This window comes from Paralichthys olivaceus, chromosome 19 (genome assembly GCF_024713975.1).
Source record: "Paralichthys olivaceus isolate ysfri-2021 chromosome 19, ASM2471397v2, whole genome shotgun sequence".
NCBI lineage: Eukaryota > Metazoa > Chordata > Actinopteri > Pleuronectiformes > Paralichthyidae > Paralichthys > Paralichthys olivaceus.
The window spans coordinates 6511133-6533109 of NC_091111.1; the positions used below are offsets into that span (position 1 = coordinate 6511133).

The 21977-nt window shown below is 41.2% G+C and overlaps 1 long non-coding RNA gene across 1 annotated transcript; it reads left to right on the forward strand.

Annotated features, from left to right (window-relative positions):
* Positions 1 to 646: 646 nt before the first annotated feature.
* Positions 647 to 3810, forward strand: LOC138405665 (uncharacterized). The gene is made up of 2 exons (XR_011239466.1): positions 647 to 844; positions 1325 to 3810. It is a non-coding gene; the product is annotated as an uncharacterized lncRNA (long non-coding RNA).
* The last annotated feature ends 18167 nt before the right edge of the window (positions 3811 to 21977 follow it).

Below are 21977 nucleotides of genomic sequence, written 5' to 3' on the forward strand. Positions count from 1 at the left end.
GGATTTAAAAAAGAAACTTGTACAAACAGAGTGGGACTTTTCTCTCACACACTGCAACACAAAAGAGCATAGCACACATTTTTATTGGAAAAGTAATTCAGATTTGTTGGAAATGTCCTCTCTGTTTTGGTCCAAGTTGATTCCATCATAAGTCATTTTGTTTCTGGGTCTGCAACATTTTTAGATTTAAATTTTGACCTTTAAAAGCTACAAATAAGACATTACCTGCCTTATAATTTAGGTTGATCTTTGTTAATGTAATATGGAAGAGAATGTTTAGCCTTACTTTCTAAAAGGGACAGGTATGAAAGAGGTACGTTTGGAACATGCTCCAATTTTGTTTTAAATCTCTTGTCAAGCAACATTTTTCTCTGGAAACAATTGTCTTAGTCAGACGTGGATTGACTCATGAACTATTTTTACACGTCGCTGTGCTATAACTACAGCCGAACATTTTTCAAGAACCATAATCTAGTCGAGTGTGTACATCAGTCACTGTCACACATCATGTCAGTCCGTGTCACAGCATTCTAATTACATGTGCATTGGCCCCAATGTAAAGAATAAGAGCACCTGACACGACCACCGCTAGAAAACACACACCAGAAAAAAAAAATGAGTAAAAGACGTGCGCTGACAAAGAGGCAGACACACTGACAGACAGACAGAGGTGGTGGGGAAGTTACTCAACTATGTGAAACAGTTTCCAAGACTAAAGGACAAAAGTGACAGATAGCGTGGGATATTCGTGTTTTTAGAAATAGAGTCGCTGGCGGCAAACGTCTGGGTCAGCGGTTATCAAAGTCTGACTCCGAGCTGCAAAGTAAAGATTTGAATGGTCTAGGTACGTAATTTATTTTTAGAATTTCTATCAGAAAAATCTAACTATTTGACAAACTTCTTTGTGTTTTAGACTGAATAATACACTCAGACTATATGCAGGTGTCTAACATGATGAAAGTTTGATATGTGCCCACCAATTTACGCTGCAAGAACAGATGTTAAAATTGTGTACAGGAAGGCCTGGAAACAAAACAGTGTTTTTTTAAAGACTACACAGTCATTGAATGTTCAAAAAGTTTTAATACTGACTGAAAGTATGTTACACATGATCCAAATTTATGGGTTTTTTTCCTGCCTGCCGGCTGAGTGTGTATGCTCTGAAATATTTCCATCCAAAACGTTAAAACACAAAAGCACAGATGTAGAAATTTCACAGGAGTAAATCGTGTTTTCCACTTCCAGCCAACACTGACAAATACAACTTCATCTGAGAGTTTAATGAGTTGAATTCTATAGTGCTGTAAATAGTTTCTCTCCGTAGGGCACTGCGTTGGCCTGCGGACGGTTCCTGGCATGTCTGTGAAGTGTGGCGGTGCCCTGTGGGGATGGGAACACACACACATACACACACACGCAGCAACCCCACCAGCATCCCCCCTCGCAACAGCTGCCGTGCTGCAGGAGGCAGCCGTACCCCTCGCTGATCAAATCTTGTCCGTCACATTTCCCCTAATTAACGGGCATCTGCTTCCCCCATTTTCCCTACATGGCTACACACTTTCCCTCTGTAGTTCCAATCATCTGATCGTTATGACCTTTAACCTCAGCAAGCTCGTCTGGCTCGGAGCGCGCCTGCGTTTGCACCGCCTGCCCACCCTCCTCCCTGCTTATACCTGTCCGCCACACACCAGCTGGGGAAGACGCAAGGGCACGCAAACAAACCGGTGTTCGTCTGGAAGACAGACGTCACACTTCTGTCTTTTCCAGTGGTTATTATTCCTGCCAAAGTTGTAGTAGAATGTAGTCTTTTCAGAAATAAAAGTAAAAACTGAAACTTAACTGAAATATAGCCTGTAAAATGTCCCTATTTTTAAAAACATTTTATGACAAGACAAATCTGAAAAAGCAAACAAGCGAGGAAAAAGCAGCACATCACAGCACAAACTGCAGCAAACAAGTGTATTCCTACATTAAAACATAGTCACTCAACCTGCTTTTTACCTCAAAGTATTAATACTAAGTGTAAAATAAACATTGAAAATCTAAAATGGGATTTTTTTTTTCTTTTTCGCCGAGCTCACTATATAGTCCTCTACGTAGAAGTCCCTACATAGTGACGGGTTAGTGGGTGATTTTGGACACAACAGAGTAATGAGATGTGGAGACAAACTTTCAGAGTCCTTTTCAAGCCAGAAATGCTCCAAAACAAACCAAGAACTGAAGTCATCCTCAAATCCTATATTTTCCTAAAAGTCTTACAGCAGTTTATTTGTGTTATAGAGTTTAGTACAGAGGAAGACAATGATGATGATGATGATAATGTGTGTGTGTGTGTGTGTGTGTGTGTGTGTGTGTGTGTGTGTGTGTGTGTGTGTGTGTGTGTGTGTGTGTGTGTGTTGTGTGTGTGTGTGTGCGTGTGCGTGTGCGCGCGCATTCCGTCATTCACAAGACAGAAGCACCTGAGCAGGCACCAGCTGGCAATGTGAGAGGTGCGCTCTAATTTAAAATGCATCTCATTAGAAGCAGCAACCCATAGCCCGTCACTACTCTTCCTCTGTAAAAAGACGCAGTGTGGAAGAAGAAAAAAAAATCTGCTAATATATTTCTCTGAATAAATATTTTACACAGCAAAGAATTGCAGCCAATAGCTCTTTTTTTCATTTTTAAATATATATTTGTTTTGACCAATTGGAGTTTTGATTTTTCTGTTGAAGTTTGACCTTGAATTAGCCTATGTGCATTTCTATTGAGTCGAGATTGAAGGCTTTTGTTTGTTTGTTGCTATTGTTTAAAACCCATTTCCCATTTGCAGGGAGAAATATACTTAAGAGAAGTGTTTATTCATTTGTAGAGATGGCTCCACTGCCAAGGAGAGGAGACTTGATGGAAGCTCAGATTCATTAAAACTTAATTAATATGCATCATTATGTAAATGAGGGTGCAGTTAATGAGTTTTTAAAAGAAGCATTCCTTAATTAGTTCACTTTTAATGGCATCATCATTTATCTTTTTCTTCTTTGAAGCAGAATGATGCACTAGATGCGGGCAGTTCTCAAATGCTAATCTACGTTTTATCATCTTATTTTTCTGATTTCCATGTGATAGCGTCGACATCTCAAATCTTGTCACTAATGAGGGACGTTTACACATTTTAATGTCAGTTATTTCAATTGAAGACACTGTAAAAAAAAATCTGAGAAAGGGAGGAAGGACTCCAAACAATCACAGAATGCTTATCACACATCCTGAGAAAAAGGAAAAACATGTATAATTAAAAATGTATCGACCAGGAGAAGTTAAATCCAGACCCATAGGCTACTCATAAATGTGGTCTCTTTTTTTTCCTACCTCAGCTCATTTTAGAGAAGAAAACATCTTTAACAGTTCCATTTCCCAGAGAACAACACTGGCAGGGTGTCAGAAGACTTGACAAAAACTGGAGACTTCTGACAGTGTCACACTTCTGGATAATTGGTACCTGGCACTTCCTGTAAAAAGTGAGCAAACTTCCTCCTTTGCAGAGGTCCCAAAAAAACTTTCTTGACAGTGTTTGCACCTTAACCAACACCACAATTTCTTATCCGCTGCCGTGCATGCCACAGTGTTGTTGAAACTAAAACTGCACATGCAGGAAGTGTTTTTTTGGGTTTTTTCAGTCATTATCAAATCCTGTTTGAGAGTTTGAGAGTTTTAAACACCTGATTTAAAAGGAAAATACTGTGTGTGTGTAGTGTACGTATCTAATCTCAGCGGTGCACATTTGAAAACTCGCACATAAAAATAAATAAAATGTGAGCTGTCATTTAATGTTTTGAAGCTTTTCATGAGGTGTTTTACAATGTGAAAAAAACGTTATGTGAAGTGTATGACCTGAGTCTAGTTCATCCACGCACACACACACACTTCCCCGCCCTTTCACATCTTCTCCTCTGATGAACATTTTGATTGTTCCGCCTCAGAAGGAATCAGTTGCATCATTTCTCTTAGGGCATCGGCACTGGGCGGTACAAGCCTTTTGCATTAACAATAAATTTATCATGCATGAGTATGGTCCTCTCCTGTGAATTGATAAGTGGATGTGAATAGGAAAATGCAGTATATTGGCTGACACACCACGCCTCGCAGCCCTAATGTGGACACCGATTTTATGTCCAAATTCACATGAGATGTTCGGGTTTTTTTTTTTTTTTTAAGGAAGTGGCAACGTCGGTTTTATATAATTTCTTCAAAACAATGTGAGAGTACAGGACTTAACCACAGTTTTACAGGAAGTTTAACTTATTCATTTGTAGCTGAAGCAAATAAAATAAATTGCTATTATTATCATTATCATTATGATCATTGTTATTATTATTGCTGCTTGTGTTGTTGAAATGCCTTTGTTTTGCTATTATTATCTCTCTGCTTCCTCTTATAGATGAAATGCAGCGGTTTCTCTCATTATTTAGATGTGCATTCCCGTGGAATCAATTCTCATAGACACATATAAATTATTGTTTAACGAGAAGCTGTATCCTATAAATTATTCAAAGCACCTGGGATTACAATACGAGATCAAATGATAGGAAAGAAAGAGCACTCTGCTGGAGGCAGCCCGCACACGAGCCATCACATCCCCAGTTTGATGTTCCACACAATCTGCTTATGCAGGAATAATTGGAGAGTAACAGACACCATGTGTACAGATACACTGGCCCTGCGTTTGTACACCATATTTGGAAAGAGGTAATTGGGCCGCTGGACATGGTCAGCAATGTCACCCCAACTCGTGTACCAACACGTCCATGCTCCGCGAAGGCAAAGTTACAGAGTAAGCTTGTGAATAACAAGAAGGGGAAAAAAAATCATCTTGTTTATTTTCTCCTGCAGGAATCCTTACAAAACTTACAAAGAGTAGAAAAAAGAGAATGAAAGTTAGGGAGGAGCTACTTGTTTACTACTGTCACACAGACATACAGGGGAGCAAACTGTAAAAAGACAAATTTCACGGCCCCGTTCCCTGTCTGGATGAATTTAAACAGCAGGTTTCAGTAGGTAAGAATACAGAAACAGTAGAATTTATTGGTGTGTTACGGTGCCCTGATGTGTTGTAAAAAGGACACTCCAGTAGATAAGGAGAAAGCCATTGTGTGGCGTGTGACTGATGGAGAAAGGGGATTTAAATTGAGTCTTCAGTCATAAAATAAATAACGTGTGTGTCACCAAAGTGGGGAGGAGGAAGAGAGAGAAAGGAGAAAGATGACAATGATCCGCTCTTACAGGAACCCAGGGCGTTGTAGGCCGCAGCAGTTGGAGGGGATTGTGGGACTGTTAGAAACGTGAGGGATGCAGGTGCACTGAGGGACGAATGTGGTTTTCTCAGTGTGTGTGTGGCTGCGAGGTGGGCACGAAGTTGCTCCCCTGGATAGGTGAAGCATAAGGAGGCAAAAAGCGGTTTCAGAGCGAGTGTGTGCAATGGTTGCACTGGTTACTATAGGTGCGTGTAGTTTGCTTTGCAGAAACTTCAAGCAAATGCATCCAGGTTAGTGAAATATTAAAACTTCAGCAAGCAAAAAAAAAAAAGTTGAGGCCAGGACAAGATGTATGTGTCTATGTGTTTAAAACAAGCAGCTGGTATAAAAGATGTGAAATACTCTTTCTACAAAGTGCAGTAAGTTTAACAGGTGCTGCAATACCCACAACAGGACTTCTTCTTTCCTCATGAAGCTGAAACTTACCTCTCAAAATAAAAAAAGGAAATGAAAAGACACAGAGACTAGAAAACTCAAGGAGGAAGAGGGATTAAGATGAAGAAAGGACGGGCCGTGGGGAAGGAGAAAGTGAGGAAAAAAAAGGATAGAGGGAGCGAGAGTGGGAGGAAAACAGGAAGAGGGAGATCATAGCAAGGGAAAAGACGAAGACCGAAAGATCATAAGAGATGCATATGCATTTGCACACGAGAGAGAGAGAAAGAAAAGAGGGGGAGAGGGAGCAGGAGACCGTAGGGGACTGTCCCCATTCCTGCACCCCACGCTGAGCGCTCCTCTCCTCGACCGTGCCACTTCCGATCAGCCACGCAGACGAGCCTCAGCCTCCACGACGGAGCTACTGGGACTCGGCGGTGCCAGCTAAAGGCTGGATCCCCTCTGAATATACTGACGAGAGAGCAAGAAGTTTGGGCTCTCAGTAGGCATGTTCCTCCCTCTCTTATTCATTTCAATTACAAGGGGCTTGTATTCCTGCAGGGCAAGGCCGTGTCGTGTGATCCGCTGTAATTCAGCGAGGGCGACATGGAGAAGACACGCTGATGCACCATTATCTGCATATTATATGGAGCTGGGTGCATTAGCGGCTGCAGTGTGAGGTGAAGCGGGCTCCTGTAAGGTGACAGAAGTTAAAGTGATATAAACACACAAGAACCAGATACAAAAATATGAATTTGTTATATACATCTTAAACACGGAAAAAGAAATGCCTCATTTACGTTTTGATGCAGTTGATCCACCTGCTTCTGGTTTCAAGTGCTGCTCAGTCCGCTCTCTTGAAACATTTGAAAGCATTTTGTTGAATCGTCTCATGGCTGCAAATACTAGAGATGCAAATGCTTTGCGAAAGTTCCTCCTTATATGAATTCTGTACCGCTGAACACACACATGCATTAACTTGAACGCACACACTGCCATCAGAGTGAGGCATTGTTGCGCTTCCATTGTTCGAGCGTAAAAGATAAACACAGAATCTACGTCTTTTACGAATCATATATTATACTGACTAATCACCCACTGTAAGACGTGCCACGCTGGAGAAAAATATATTTAGAGAGCCCTCTACCTGAAGTCTTTCAATTTCAGACGAATCTGGGGGTTTTGTAATACGACTTCCTTTTCAGCGAGGCCTCTCTTTGTGCAGGCAGAGAATGTGTTTTATTTGTATTTATGCATATGAATAGCATACGCTGAATGCCAATGATTAGATGGCTTAAGTTCCCCTTCAGAGTTCATATCCTCTATAAAACTGTCCAATTATCTGTTCATAAGCTGAGAGGAGGATATGTATGCATGCGTCTGAAAGCATGCCCAACAGTGCCACCTAGCCCCTGAGAGCAGGGGGGGACTGCTTTTAACATCTTCCTCTGTTTCTGCATTTAATCTTTATGATCCAATGCTGTAAAGCCAGCTTTATATTTGTGTTGCCCAAATTTCATGTCTTACAATTGGTAGTTGTTTTGTAAAATATGTTGCGTGCAATTGAATGTCATTAAAAAAATTTTTTGTCTTTTTAAAATGATTGAGGCGATAGTAATAATTTTCTTTCCGTACAAAACAGGAATCCACAACACCCTATTGTTAAAATTCTAGCGAAATTCCAACACAGCATATAATATGCATACCTTGTCAGTGGTGCAATATTATACCTCACTGTGAGCGAGTGAGTAATTTTTCGCTGTGTGAGTCTGAGTCTGAGCAGGGGAGTTATTCTCTGCCTGATAACTGCCAAAATAACAGCAGATAATTAGGCCCTTTAGAGCGCTGGGTGTCTCTTAACAAAGGCACCTGCGTTTCCTGTGGTGATTGCCGTGCACCCCGAGTGATTGTCATTTTTAATCTAGCACTCCTGCTGAGACTTCTTCGGCAGCAGCCTACTCTGTAGGGTGCCAGAGGTACCTGCATGGGAAGCGTGCGGGCGTTGGCGTGCATGTGCGCGCTGCATGCATGTGTGCAAGTGTATCCGGTTAGCCAAGCATGTGTCGTGCATGCACATGAAAGAAGACATGTAAAAAAACTCCTCTCTGTAAGATACCTTTGTGGATGCACAGTGTTCTTTTGTGCATGTTTGCATGTGTACAAAAGGATTTATATATGCAATGTAAATAATGGCACACCCTTCATAAGCAGTGCCATTATCGCCACAAGCTGAAGTGGTTGACATTAAAATTGACATCACACCAGGGGTGAATGTTATCATTCAGCCTCTGCAGAGGAAATTAGTTTCCCCACACTCAGGTTTGTGTATTCATAAATGTGGCTTATACTGCTGGCAACCAGCAAATGTTTGCAAATGTACAGGAATGATTTTCAGTCCATTTGAATGAAATAATTTGTTCTGAACATCCTCCCTCATCTGACTGCACTGACAAGAAACAGACACCCTCCTCCTCTCCTCCCTCTCTCTCTCTCTCTTTCTCTCTCTCTCTCTCCCTCTCCCTATCTCCCTCTCTCTCTCTCTCCTCCCAATAAAGAAACAAACAGAGAGCCAAATAAACCCGTTGCAATTCCTCTCCAGTGCAGCCATCCACATCCTGGACTGTGCCAGGTTGGGGAAATCATTGGAATTGTTTACCCGCTCCACACCCAACCACCCCACCACCACCGCCACCACCACAAACATGCACGCCTCCCATCTTCATCTCACTCTCCTCCTCATCCTCCCCCTAGCACCACCACCCCACCCCCCCCCTCCTCCTCCTCCTCCTCCTCCTCCTCCTTCTTCTTCTCCTCTACAAAATGAGATGCCCGCGTCTGATCGCCTGAGCCAATTTGCAGACCCATGTGGCACCCTTCCCTTCAGACCTGGGCATTGTGCCTCTCGCTCCCTGGCAAAGAGGCGAGGAATTATTTTTATCCCCCAAACACGCGGATATGCACCGATGATTTCAAATGCCTGCCTCGCACATTGTCAGGGATGATTTTGGCCAGGTGCCAAACCTATTATATTGATCTCTCTTTCTCTGTATTTCAATGGCCACAGACAATGCAGATTTACTGCAGAACATATTAGGGAAATAAAAATCAGTCTCAGGCACTAAACTCGCTGAAACCGACGGTGTGCATATGAGCGTTGTGTGTGTATCTGTGCATGATTGTGCTAAGGGATTGTAATTTCTGTTAAACATAACATTATTCTCAGATATTTCTCCATGGTAGCATATTGTCCAGTGTTTTGACTACTTAACCAAATATGTAACTCCCTCCAATCAAATGTCTAATAATATTTTGACATATTCTCACTATGTCATTAGATATCAAAACATTTGAGACATTATTTTTTTTCTACCTCAGCTTATTGCTTTGGCATCTAGATCTTTCTCCTTGGAGTGTGTTGCTGGCAATGTCGACTCTAGCTTTGGTTGGAAACGTTGAGACCTGCGATGTTTGCCGTGGTACACACGGGAATATTCAAATGTTGAAACTGGCAGGGAACGGTGCTGTCAGCTAATGAGCGTGTCTATGAGAAAATGATTTGGTTGTTTCCTGAGAGGGAAATCACAGAGAATGGCTAAATGGGAGCTCTCCGAAGAGACTCTACAGAGGCTCTGCGTACGGCGATGAGACCGTGTTGGGAGGCCGGCGGATTGGATGAACACTGTCTGTCTGCCTCCGTGCCAATGTCATTAGTGCTGAGGACTGAGAACGACCACAATGTCCCCTTTGATTGCCATTAGTGCCTGGAGCCAAACAAAGAAGCAAACAAAAGGCCCTGAATAGACTTGAAGTGGAGGTCATGCCAGCCACCAAGAGACTCTAACAGCAGAGAGTTTGGTGTCTTTTAGACCAGCAATTTTCAGCTTGTTTGGCACCAAACACACTTAAACAAGTCCAAACATACTGTATCTGTTGTGCAGAGTAAATGGATTGATCTCACACACCTTTCAAACTCTCATGTAAAACCCTTCTGGCTGATCATATAAAGAGAGAATATCAAATCTAAAGAGCTCTTTTTATGTTGAGATACAATGTGTGATCATGACATAATTTGCTCCAACAGATGTAATATTTTCACTGACACCGCTTTAATCCTGGAGCAACATTTCCATTACCATGTTAAAGGTACCCTGCAGAGATTTTGACCACTGGAGGCACTGTAGAGCAGTGTTGTGATTAGCCATTCCTATCTCGTTTGTATCTAATGCACATGGAAGTGTAGCAATTGAGATTAAAAGGGTGAGGAAATATGTAACTATACTTAAAATATTAGTGATTATACAAAAAATGGAAACCAAACTCTTCAAGGTACAGGTACAGACTCTGACAACATATTTTTTTCCATCAGCTTTACATTAGACCAACAAGACTTGAAATGATCACTTAACTATGGAAATGTATCATTGCCACAGTAGAAAAGAGGAAAAATGGATCAGTTTCACATTATAATATTAAACATTTCCCATAAAATGCAGAACCTTTCAGGTTATGACATTAAGTTATCAAATTAAACTGTATAACTTGTTTATAGGAAAAACTTTTCATCTAATAACATTAATAATAATTAACTTTTCAAGTTATAATGTAAACATCTCATTGTTAAAATATAAATAATTTTTTTACATTAAAACATAAACCTTAATGACATTGTCCATTAGCGATCATGCCCCTAATATAAGTCAGATAATAATATCTCAGTGTGTTCCTTAACTTTAACTTTGACAGATTATTGTGTTGTGGTTGTTTGCACACACTAGAAATGCCACAATGGCATTAAAATCCAAATCAGGAGCCATCATACAGCGACTCTGTGAGTGTCCCACTGACCTGACACACTTACCATGCATGGTCAGCCATGACGTTAATCCAATGTCTACATTGTTCCCATTGCTTTCACTGAATTTGCACTGTAAATTTCCTGCTACTGTGAAATGAATCACAAAAATACAACCAGCAACAAGTTGAAATCTTCATCAAACTCCTATTGAATGGGAATGATTCAAATTCAAGTCAAAAATATATAATTCATAATGGAGATGAAACCAGTGAAAACACACTAATACACTCAGAATATATGTAATTCTTTTTTCTTGTCACTGTGCTTTGATTTTTTAGATTCTTTATATTGAATTTTTCTTTCTTTTTCTCTCCTTTTGAATTGCGCTTTTGTTTGTGTGTGATTTATTGTGCCGCCTCTCTCAGTGTGACGCAGCATTTCAATGTGTATCTGATCCCAGCCACAGTCAGATTAGCGGGGTCGTCCTCACCTCGTTGAAGCTATGTTTTAAATGGAAAACGAATTTACAGCCTGGAATAAAGAAACAGTTGATGAGCGCTTTCTCTGACCTCTGAGCATCTTTGACACGAGTAACACCTCATTGTTTGGCCTTGAGTTTTCACTCGCTTGTTTAGACAGGCATCCTTTTGTAATTGGGGTCATAATGTCTCTGATTTTGTGTTGATGCCTCCCTCGCTCTTAAAAGATGAGCAGGTGCAATGGTAACGCTTTAGAGTGGTAATGTAATCTACGAGAGGGTATCTTTGCTCATGCCGTGGTCCTGCTCAGGCGTTTGTTCATAAAAAGTGGCTGCTGTGAAATGCTGCACGGTTCATGCAGCATCTAACAAGAGCAAAAACCTTTCACAGATAACTCAATGACAGAAATAAGACGGACGAAAGATTTATTGGCATTTCATTTCATCCTAAACACCATACCCAGAAAGGTCATGGTGACTGTACTGTCTCCACATACTCTCAATACTGAGCTCCTTCACATTCACAGATACAGACAATCAATTGAACAAATCTACTATTCGACACAGTACATTTTTTGATATTTACATTTTTGCTAAATATTTGTGTTTGTGCTTGATTCCTTGCATCTGTGCTCGTGCGGATCCCATAAGACTCCTCTGGCTGGTGTCCCATCACAACGCGTCTTGAACGAGAGACGTCTCGATGGTGCTCAGATGGAGAGCGTATTGTCAGAGGAGCGGCATGTGACTAATCAGCATCAGGCTTGGCTCCCTGCTTCCCAAACCATATTCTGCTGATTCAAAAGATCACTGAGACTCTGTGGTGATGGAAAGCATGATGGGGGCCCTGCAGAGCTGTGGGGTTCATTATATGATAGATAAACAATCGACTGATCTACTCTGGTGTCAATGATCACCAAAGTTATGGATCAAACATACAGTTGACTCATATCTAACCAGCAGTGTGTTTTACTGTTGTTTGTCCCTCCTGCCACATGCCACCCATCTACCTTTCTCCTTATTTCTCCAACTCCCTTTTTATCTCTTCCTTTTTCTCCCTCTCTGGTCATTCGCTGCCTTCCTATACGTGCCTTCACACACATAAAATGGAGGGCAGAGCTGAGGTTTCAATTCAGAACAAATTTGTGGCGCTGCCGGCCCCCTACCCGCTCAGCAGTTGCCGAGGGGACCCAGGGGAGCCCTATCACAGCTCTATATGCAAATGTCCTTGCACCTGGGCAACAGCGTGGGCATGCTGGGACTGGGAGCTTATTTATGCAAATCTCAGGGAGACAGTCACAGCACATCACAGAGCCGGCCATAGACACTGGTGGCCATATCTCCCCGCCAGCACAACAACTAGTTTGAAAGAAAAAAAAAATGTGGAAAACATGAAAAATGTGGACTGAGTGGCAAAAGAGGAGGAGAGGAGTGACAGAGTCAAGGAGATTGGGGAAATGTGGAGTTTATGGTAAATAAAATGCATGGCTGCTGCAGATGATGCAATAGTGCCCTGTTGTTCAAGGACATCCAGGATTACAAGTGATGAGAGAATTCATAGTGTAGGAGTGAACATACAGGTATATGCAAGGTAATAATTAATGAGTGAGATAATTAATGATGAAATGCTTGATTTCCATGTGTGTTTGTCTGTTTGCATAATGCATAGAAGACAGCGCAGACACACACACACACACACAAAAGCGTGTGCATGCACAACCCACAAAGGTGTTTGTTTACCATCACAACACCACTGACAAGAGGCAATAACGCTGAATGTGTTAAAACGCACCGCGGCGAAAGGAGAACAAAACCAATCTTTGTGTCTCAGCTGGCCCTGCCTCCCGACTGGGCCGCAGCACCGCGCGAGACATCACACAGGAAAATGCTACCTCTTCGCACACAACAGGCCACATTAATGTGCAAATGTATGCAAGAAATTTTCAGAAAAGCCGAAATTACTGAGCCAAATGAGGTAGCTGCACTCAAATTGTTGGGATTATGAATAATTACAGCACTTTTTTTTCCTGGAACTTTCCTCAGTTTCCTGGGAAACAATGACTTGAGTGGTTTAATTGAGGAAAATCCAAATTTGGGATGAAGTTATTGGTTTCCAGCTACCAATACTTATAATGATCACAGTTAGTTACTAATCCTTGTTCTGGACATAGAGGAAGGGCGTCTCGTAGCATTGTATTTCACCCAGGGAATGATGCACCAGCCCGGGGTCTGACTGGCAGCTCTGACGCTCTGATCACCAGAATGCCGCCTCTCACCATTTAATTCAAAACCAGGAGAGTTGAGGAAAAAAAGACGAGAGACAAAGTAGTTAAGAATGATGGCTTATGAGTCTTTGTGGTTTGATTGAGAGCAGCAACAAACTTGGATATGACGTAAAGTGCTATGAAAAATGTAGATGAGTCCATCATGGAAAGCAGATGAAAGGAGTCTTTGGTGATGTGGACCAAGAAAGAAAAATGTCGGTGAAGAAAATGACTTAAAGAAAGAGGTAGAAAAGGGAGGGGAGGGGATGAAGGCAGGCTAGGACGGCTGTTGTTATTGTGTTTGATGTAGTGCTTGACAAGAGAGAGAGTTTAGAAATCCTTGTGTAGTACGAGGCAGAGGAAGAGAGAGTTCATTTAAATGCATGCTCACTCAGGGCCCATACGGAGTGGGTGTCTGCTGAGAATTCATCATGGCCTCGCTGATAAAGCCTCAGCCTCTTAGCGAGGGGAAAGGAGAGACAGATCACTCTCTTGAGGTGAGATTGCCTCGTGGATGGACACTTGTTATGTAGAAATACACAACACTGACGGATATTACTATAGCACTTTCGGACCGGTTAGTCATCCTGCCATCCTCCATCCATCCATTCCACCATTTCCCCAGGTTGAAAATGAAGTGCTCTTCGGGGACAGCGAGCTGCAGACTGCATCAGTGATTAAAGCTTCTCAACAATTAGGAGGAAAGTTTTCAGAGAAATGAATCCATCGTTTCTTTGCAAAGCAAGAAGTAGGGATTCATTAAATTTACCAAGGATCTGTTTCATTCTTATTAGACAAGTTGAAATCAACACCTCAATCAATTATTTAAGATTAGAAGCTAGTAAAAACCTGTGCAAGTGCCACAAAGCATTTTAACATAAAGGTTTACTTCACACTTTCATTTGTAGATATACTGATCTATACTTTAAATTCCATTGACTGAAAACATTTTCAATTTGGGGGCAGCACAACAAACAGTTAACAAAACATTGACATACTGTATAATTCCTAATTTCTTATGGGTTAAATGCGATCAAAACTGGTCACAAGCAGTTGTTTTGATACATTTATCAGACACACTGTAACATTAGCATGGGGTCTGCAGTTGAGTCATAGTCACCAGACAAATATATCCAATATTCACTGTTCTTTTACATCTGATTTGGTCTCCACCTCCTGAGGGAAATATCTGTCTTTTTAGCCACTAAATGCTCCACTAGCTTCAACACCTCTGTCGATATCTTTGTCTTTCTGGTGATTGGTGCTGGATATAATGTGTATAGTAAATTTATAGAGAGTTTTTTGGGTAGAAACAGCCTTTGCAAAGAGGACTGATTAATTTTGAATATGGACCAAAACAGTATTGTAGTCTATTAAAAAACAATAAGCTAAAAGATGCTAACATGTCCCCTAAAATGGAAGAGTGGGATGAAAACTCTTTGTGGGTTTATCACTGTAACTGCGACTAAATTTTGCATAGGGATTTGATCCATTTTTAATACGATTAAAAGTTAGAGAAGATTTAAACAAACTATTAGCAAGAAGACTGGCATAATCAATCGGTCTTAATTGGCACAATGTTTTACAGTGTGTGCCAACAGCTTTTGTGGGAAATCTACTTTATTACTTTAATGCTCAAAAGGAGATTGGTTTATGGCACAAAACAGATGTTTGCCAGCTCAGCTGGGGCCACGCGTTTAGAGCTTCTGGCAATATCAGATGAGAAATGCCAGAGCCAAGGAATCATGACAGAAAAATTACACTTTCTGAACCTTTTGATAATAATCACACCAAGGTATTGCAGTTTATTTGATAATTATGGTGACTGGCATATTTTAAGTTCTTTAGTTATTCCGTATTTTGTCCAGAATGATGAACATACTGTACATAACATTTGTACATTAATATACACAGACAGAATGAATTGTTCTGAATTTTGCCAAAGCAGCCTTAATGTGGACTAACGTAATTGAATGACCATCATTCAGCTTTGAGCAGCAATTAGCACAGATCTGCAAACAAAGACAGGAGAACAATGGCCATAGGTGGCAAGTGCACTCTGTGTGTGTGTGTGTGTGTGTGTGTGTGTGTGTGTGTGTGTGTGTGTGTGTGTGTGTGTGTGTGTGTGAGATGGTTTTTTATGTCCTTGTTCCAAAAGGACTGTATAGTGGTTAAACAATTACTTGAAATTCCAGTTTTAATTTACTGTTTAAACAGTAACATCCCTTCAACATTTTAACATACAGTGTGTCATGCGATCAAATGAATATCAGTATCTTAATGTACCTCCCTGGTGTTGTTTGTCACGACACCCATTAATTTTTCAATTCTATTCTTTATATACATATATATACATACCAAACATGTATTATATATATTGAACACAGTGGTTACATAATATAACACAGGTGCAGGTAAGGTTGTCTTAAGCTGAATCAGCACTCTGCTTTTTGTTCTTGTTTGCTTGTTGGTAATTATCCTTTGAACCTGCATCATGTCCTTGGACAGAGCAGTCCTACCTACAAATGTCTGCCCCTCTGCAGAAGACTCCTTCTGAATATCCACAACCAAAACATTTCTCTGCATATCCTCTGTTTTTCTCTCCCTCCACACAATCTTCCATCTGCTCCCACACCAATCTCCTGAAAGTTACAGATCTTTATACTAAATCCTCATCTCAAATGTGACAGACGGGAAAACTTTTTCGAAGTGCAGTGGGTTTTGGGGGCTGGCATGGCTGCGGCGTCGGTGGTGGTGAAGTAGGCAGCAATTAGCGTGGCGCTAATGAACTCCCTCTCATTATCAGTGAATCAACAGGCCTGTGCTAATTACGGTTAGCAGGACAGACTCCTCTCTCCCACTGCGACGAGCTTCAAGGTCCCTCTGGAGCTGCAACACACGGGATGGTCTGCCAGCAGCCACAGGTGCAAACCACTCACTGCCAATGTTAAAAACAGAACATAACACATGAATACACACACACACACACACATAAACATGGGGCTCAACAGAGATTATTCTCTCTACCATGTTGTGGTCATCTTATGCAGATGGCCCCACCACACTGCCTTTTTGACATTTTGATAGAAAGGAAATGTTTTTCTACATGTATCATTCTTTCAATGCTGAAATACAGTGCAGTTTATATTTATGGTTCTGGTCATCATTCATCATTCCAGTGTTAATATTAGCATTTTATTCATCAGATGTTTCCAGCCCCCAGACAGTTGTTGTGAGCAAAGCCATTTCATAAACTCTGGAAAATGTCCACACAACTGGGTCCTGATTTTCTGTTTCACATATAAAATAATGCAGCAGGAGATTCTCCGCTCTGACGTGTTCACAACAACACAGAAATCTGTCCAGGTGATGGGTGGTGCAGGAGAGGCAGGAAATAATGTATTAATTCTGCTGCAGAGATCACATGTTTTCATTTAAAGATTGACGCTGCATGTTTGAAAGCAGCTCAAGAAAAGCTCACATAAGCCGAATGTATGCTACTCATCCAGCACCACTCAGCAGACAGAGTCAGTGAAGACTTGGCGAACATAGTGGAGCAATAAAGTGGCTGAAGACCCACATATGTTCTTCAGGAGATAGTGGAGACCAAAACAGAGCTTGAGGAAGACTGAAAAAGTGACTTATTTATGTTACAACTCAAAACTAAGTGAATTATTTTTTCAGTGTTGCCCTCACAGCAACCAAAAACCAGTTAAGCTATTGACTTCACACGCTACCTGCTCAACAAGCATCTCTAGTTGCATCTCAGCAAATACATTTTTATTTGCGCAAGTAATTATAACTTAAAACTATGTCAAAAATACAAAACAGTCTTTATACTGTACAGTTCTTGCTCCGAGTCATTTACCTTTTAACTGGCATATTACTACACAAGCTGTCACCTATTTCACAACAACCTCCCAACATTCCCCAGCTCTGCAAACAAGTGTTTTCCAATAGACACAGCAAGATCCTTTAATCAAACCCCACTTGTTAAGAAGCAGTGGCCCTCGCCTATCAAACACTTTAAATACTTATTGAAAAGCACAAGTTCCAGCTCCATTGATAAAGGGACTAAAGGCTTTTCAGTGAGTCACTGAGGCGAGCAAACACCAAAAAGATTCTCCATGTCAGCCCACAGCATGAGCCATAAGATGGGACCTGGGCATGTAAAATAGACCCCCTCCTCTTCCTTTCCATCCATAACTTAAGTAGAGATCAGTGGCTAACATTCTTAATCCCAAGGGGGTGCTTTCTGAGCTGTAATTTAAAAATAGCGTTTTAATAACACACCACTGCTACAGTACATTAATCTCAGAATTAATTATCTACCCCACCCCCAGCCTATTTGCTTGAAAGAGGCTCCTTGCTGCATTTCTTGTGTTTTAGTTCTATTTATTCCACGAGTGAGCGGATAAAGAGATGCATGTGGAGTGTCTTGTGTGGAGTGCAGTAATTATGCAGTCGCTTGTACATTACCAGTATGTATGTGAAAACCAGCAAATGAATTAGAGCTGCGGGGTGTCATCGGCATAAGTGGTCAGTAAGGTGAGATATTCTTAAATGGTGTGCACAATTTAACACAGACTGAACAGTATAAACAATCAACAATTCAATTAAGGAGTGCATTAAATAAAAATACGAGCATAAACTAAAGATATTGTAGCACACAGCTGCATTATATGGAGAATAACTTCCTGTTCGTTTACATTTTTATGCAAGAAAATGTTTTTAATCAAACGTCACTCCCAGCGATAGAGAATCAATTCCGAAGAGAAATTAAAGAGCACTACGTGACTGAGAGCCGGGCCTAAAGGCACCGCAAATATTCAAAAACAATATTAAACTGTGATAAATAAAATATGAACCTTCTTTGGTAATATAGCATTCAAGCGTCAGGGGACGTGGGCACTTAATGCAAGTTAATGAAACACAAGAATCATGTTTAAAGGCATGGCAATCACTGAGCATTTGTCGAGAGGTGGTGATGGTGTTGCCGAGCCCTCTGGCAGAAGTTGCAGGCTGACAAGAGATCAAGTTGCACACTGACAGTGATTATTAGTATATAAGCTGGGCATGTTAATAATAAAAAAAGAGAAAGACAAATTCTTCATGTTCTCTTTCCCGCTCGCTTCATCTCTCCTTGATTGACTGACTGACTGACCTCTATTGTCATAGCTCCACAGCTGACAGTGATATCCACGCATACATCATTTTGTATGTTCCCGGCTGAGCAGCAGCAAACGTGCGTGAACTCTGCATGAGGCAGGTGCCCCCGGGTCTGTGTATCGCAGATAACCTTTACAAGGAGCTGTAGTTCACGCCTCCCGGCCCCCGCACCTTCCCGCTATCACATCAAAGGATCTGGATGTGGTTAAATTCAGGCTGGGGAGACAGTCGGGGCTTGGCATGCATGACTGATGTCGAGTTTGTAACATTAGGTATCATAAGGTGTAATGTAGGAGATAGCGTGAAGTGTAAGATTGCATTTGAGCGTGTTGAAGGAAATAGGAAACAGTTTGACAGCTCTTGGTGTTTTATGGTTTTCCAGTTGGTCCTTTTCTGCTCTGGATATCTGACCGTAGCTATAAAAACAAAGACCTGCCATTAATTTGTGTTATGCAATGTGTTAACTCAGCCCTCCTCTGTGTTTCTGCCTTCCTTTCTGCGTGTTTTGTCTCTCACACACAGAGAATCCCTCGCTGACTTTTATGTTTCAATTGAGGTTTGATTGAGTTATGAAATATACAAGTCTTGGAACCAAACCATGACAAAATGACATTCATTTTTGTTGTTTGCGAGACGACTCTACTCAGATTTCCGTGTCTCCTACATGACATCCTATTAATTTTGTTTATATCAAGGCAGGTGGTTGTCAGTAAAAGTCATTTCGTCAATCAATTTTTTTTTCGGACTGACTATTTTTCAGATGAAAAAAGAAGTTGCTAATTTTGTCAGTGCTCTTTCTAGACACTGCAGGTTTAATTGCTAATTGTTAACTGGGAATGAATGCATTTGCATATTAATTAGTTAGCCCATTTGCATTTTTAATTTGCTGCCTTCAAAGGGGGTGAGATAAAAGGTCGCACAATTCTGAATAATTTAAATAATTTATGCTCCATTGGTGAAAAGAAGCTGAACAGAAGTGTTCTGCGGATATTAACCCCTGAGAGCTTTTACCGAATAAAGCACTCCAAAAATTGTTTTAACAAATCTAATTAAACGGAAAAAGGTCTGAACACACAACCACCCAGAGCACTAGGAGCTAGAGTGTGTCCTCGGGAACAAAAAACGCTCAGGAGAGAGTGATGGAGGGTGTGTGGATATGGAGGACGAGACTTCCAGCCCTCCATCCGGATATGAAGGCCTCTCGTAGTCTTTTCATCATTCAGATTGATCAAATACCCCTACAGGAATGCTGATGGAGTCAGTGCTTGGTAATAGTAATTCTCTCTGAAGTTAAGCTGCTCTTTGCAATGTGTCCTACTCCATAAGCAATCAAAGAGATGTATGTACTGTGGTGGATCCTTGAAAGTTAGCTGAGACCAATTTCAACTATGCCTCCAAGTTGTCATTTTAATGAATGGATATTTGTAGCACAAGTAAATTAATCAGATCATCACAGGGAAGTAACGACAAATGGAAACTATTTGTGGACATGTGTTCCTAATCTATTCAAGTGTCCATATATAAAAAAAATGTTTTTTAAAACAATTTTTTTTAAAAACTTTCCATTTTTGGATGCATCGAGCTGATATTTTCGCTCCCTCTTCTTCATCCAGGTCCCAACTGCATTGTGTGACTGTCTCCTCTCCTTTGTCCCAGTGATCTTAATTACAGGCTCTGGGCCCTGAGCAGAGAAGCCCATTTAAATCAGAACACATCCAGCTTCCATTATGGGCTTGGCATTTGGTCTTTGTGCCCATGCTCTTAAATTACATGCTGCCAATCCTAGTGGGCACGGGCAAGACGAGGAGTGGAGAATGGGTGAGAGATGAGGTGAAAGCAGGGATGAGAGAAGGGGCCGAAAGTAAGGGGGGGGGGGGGGGGGACAGGCTGCACTTGCGGATGGAAGTCCCCCCACCTCCCTCTCTTCTTCTGCCCTCTTTATCACCAGATAACTTATGTAAAGTAGCAGATGAAACCCATTCCCATTCACGTCAGCCTGATTGTCAGAATAAGCTTGCATTCCTTTGAAAAGTGATTGACCGCCTGAAAGGGTACAAATTAGGGGCCTGTTCATCTTTTCTTCTCCGGTCGTGGGGTTTATTTGCGGCATATTCACCCAGGCCCAAAATTAAGTGAACTCAGGCAGGGATGAATGGGAGAGCTCTGATTGAATAATTGATTTCCTTTGTGCGGCCTGTGTTTAAGAGGGATAACTAGACATCCTTTGGAGTGTAATGATTGTAATTACTGCGATGACTGGTCATGTCAAATATGACACGGAAAAGGACTGTTATTAACCTTTATTCTCCACATAGGAAAAAAAACCAACCCAATATCCTCTTGTCTTTCCCGTCTGCAATTGGGTTTCACCTCTGGTGGAAGCATGGCTGCCATAAGTTGAATGCATGGATGAACTCATTCCCTGTCTTCTTCTCCTGGTCCATGAAAGGTAGATGGGTAATTGACTGTGCAGTCGGACTCACTGGTGTGCCAATGACTCACACGGTTAGTGAGCCTTGGGGTAACTCTCAAAGTACAATGCATTATGGCTGCAGAATTGAAGTGTAAAAGATAGGAGTTATAGCCGTGTTCATGATATCTGTCAGATTCCCTTATGCCTTGACCTCTCAAGCAGCGCAGCCCTGAAATAGGCTCTAATGCTCTTGACGCATTGAGGGCCTCAGTGAAACAGACATTTATCACAGAGTGATCAAGCACAGCCTGCTGAAGTTACTGGACACTTGCTTCATGTGAATCACAGATCCACTGATCTATTGACTTGTCCAAACAGTGAGGTCTAAAGCTGCATGTACAAACGTCACTGTTGGTTAAGAGATAACATAACCTCTGACCCATACACTCTCAGGGTATTTGTCCTATATACAATTTTATATTGTACGTAGTGGCTGTTTTCAAACCTCATTTTGTTTTGACTGAGCATTTGACCATTAAAACGTACAATATGTAACTTCAGCCACCAGGGGTCTCAAAACAATAACAAAAGACTGTAGATTGATGACATGACACAGCATGGGATCATGGGAGTTGCTGTTTTCAACACCATTGCCAATGAACTGACTCATGTTCACCCATAAGGTAATGTATCAGAGTTTAACCCATGTTACACGGCAAACAGAAATGAATAACTGTGATTCATTCCGAGTGACCAATACAAACAGTGGATGAAAAAAATAAACAGCTGACTGGCAATGAGATGTGCTGGCGGTGTGTTTTTCCCTGTGTCATATGTATTTTCTCCCAGTTGTTCCCAGCAGAGAAGGACAAAGCCACAAGTAAAGCAGATGTAATGCAATTAAAAGGGGTCCAAAATGAAATGTCCTGTTTCTCTGGGTTTGAACATTGTTGATAACGAATACACAGATCAACAATATATAAGATAGGCTATTTTAGTCATTTCAATGGAAAACTGTTGCATATCATGTTTTAAAAGCTGTTGTTTTTTTACTTACAGAGAGAGGAGCAACCTATACACACAAAAATGAGTTCAACTTAAATTTAGATTGAGTCCGACGTGTTGGCAAACTGTTAAAGTATTTCCATGTGAGGAGGGAACAAAAAACATTTAACTCTAGCTCCAAAATGCT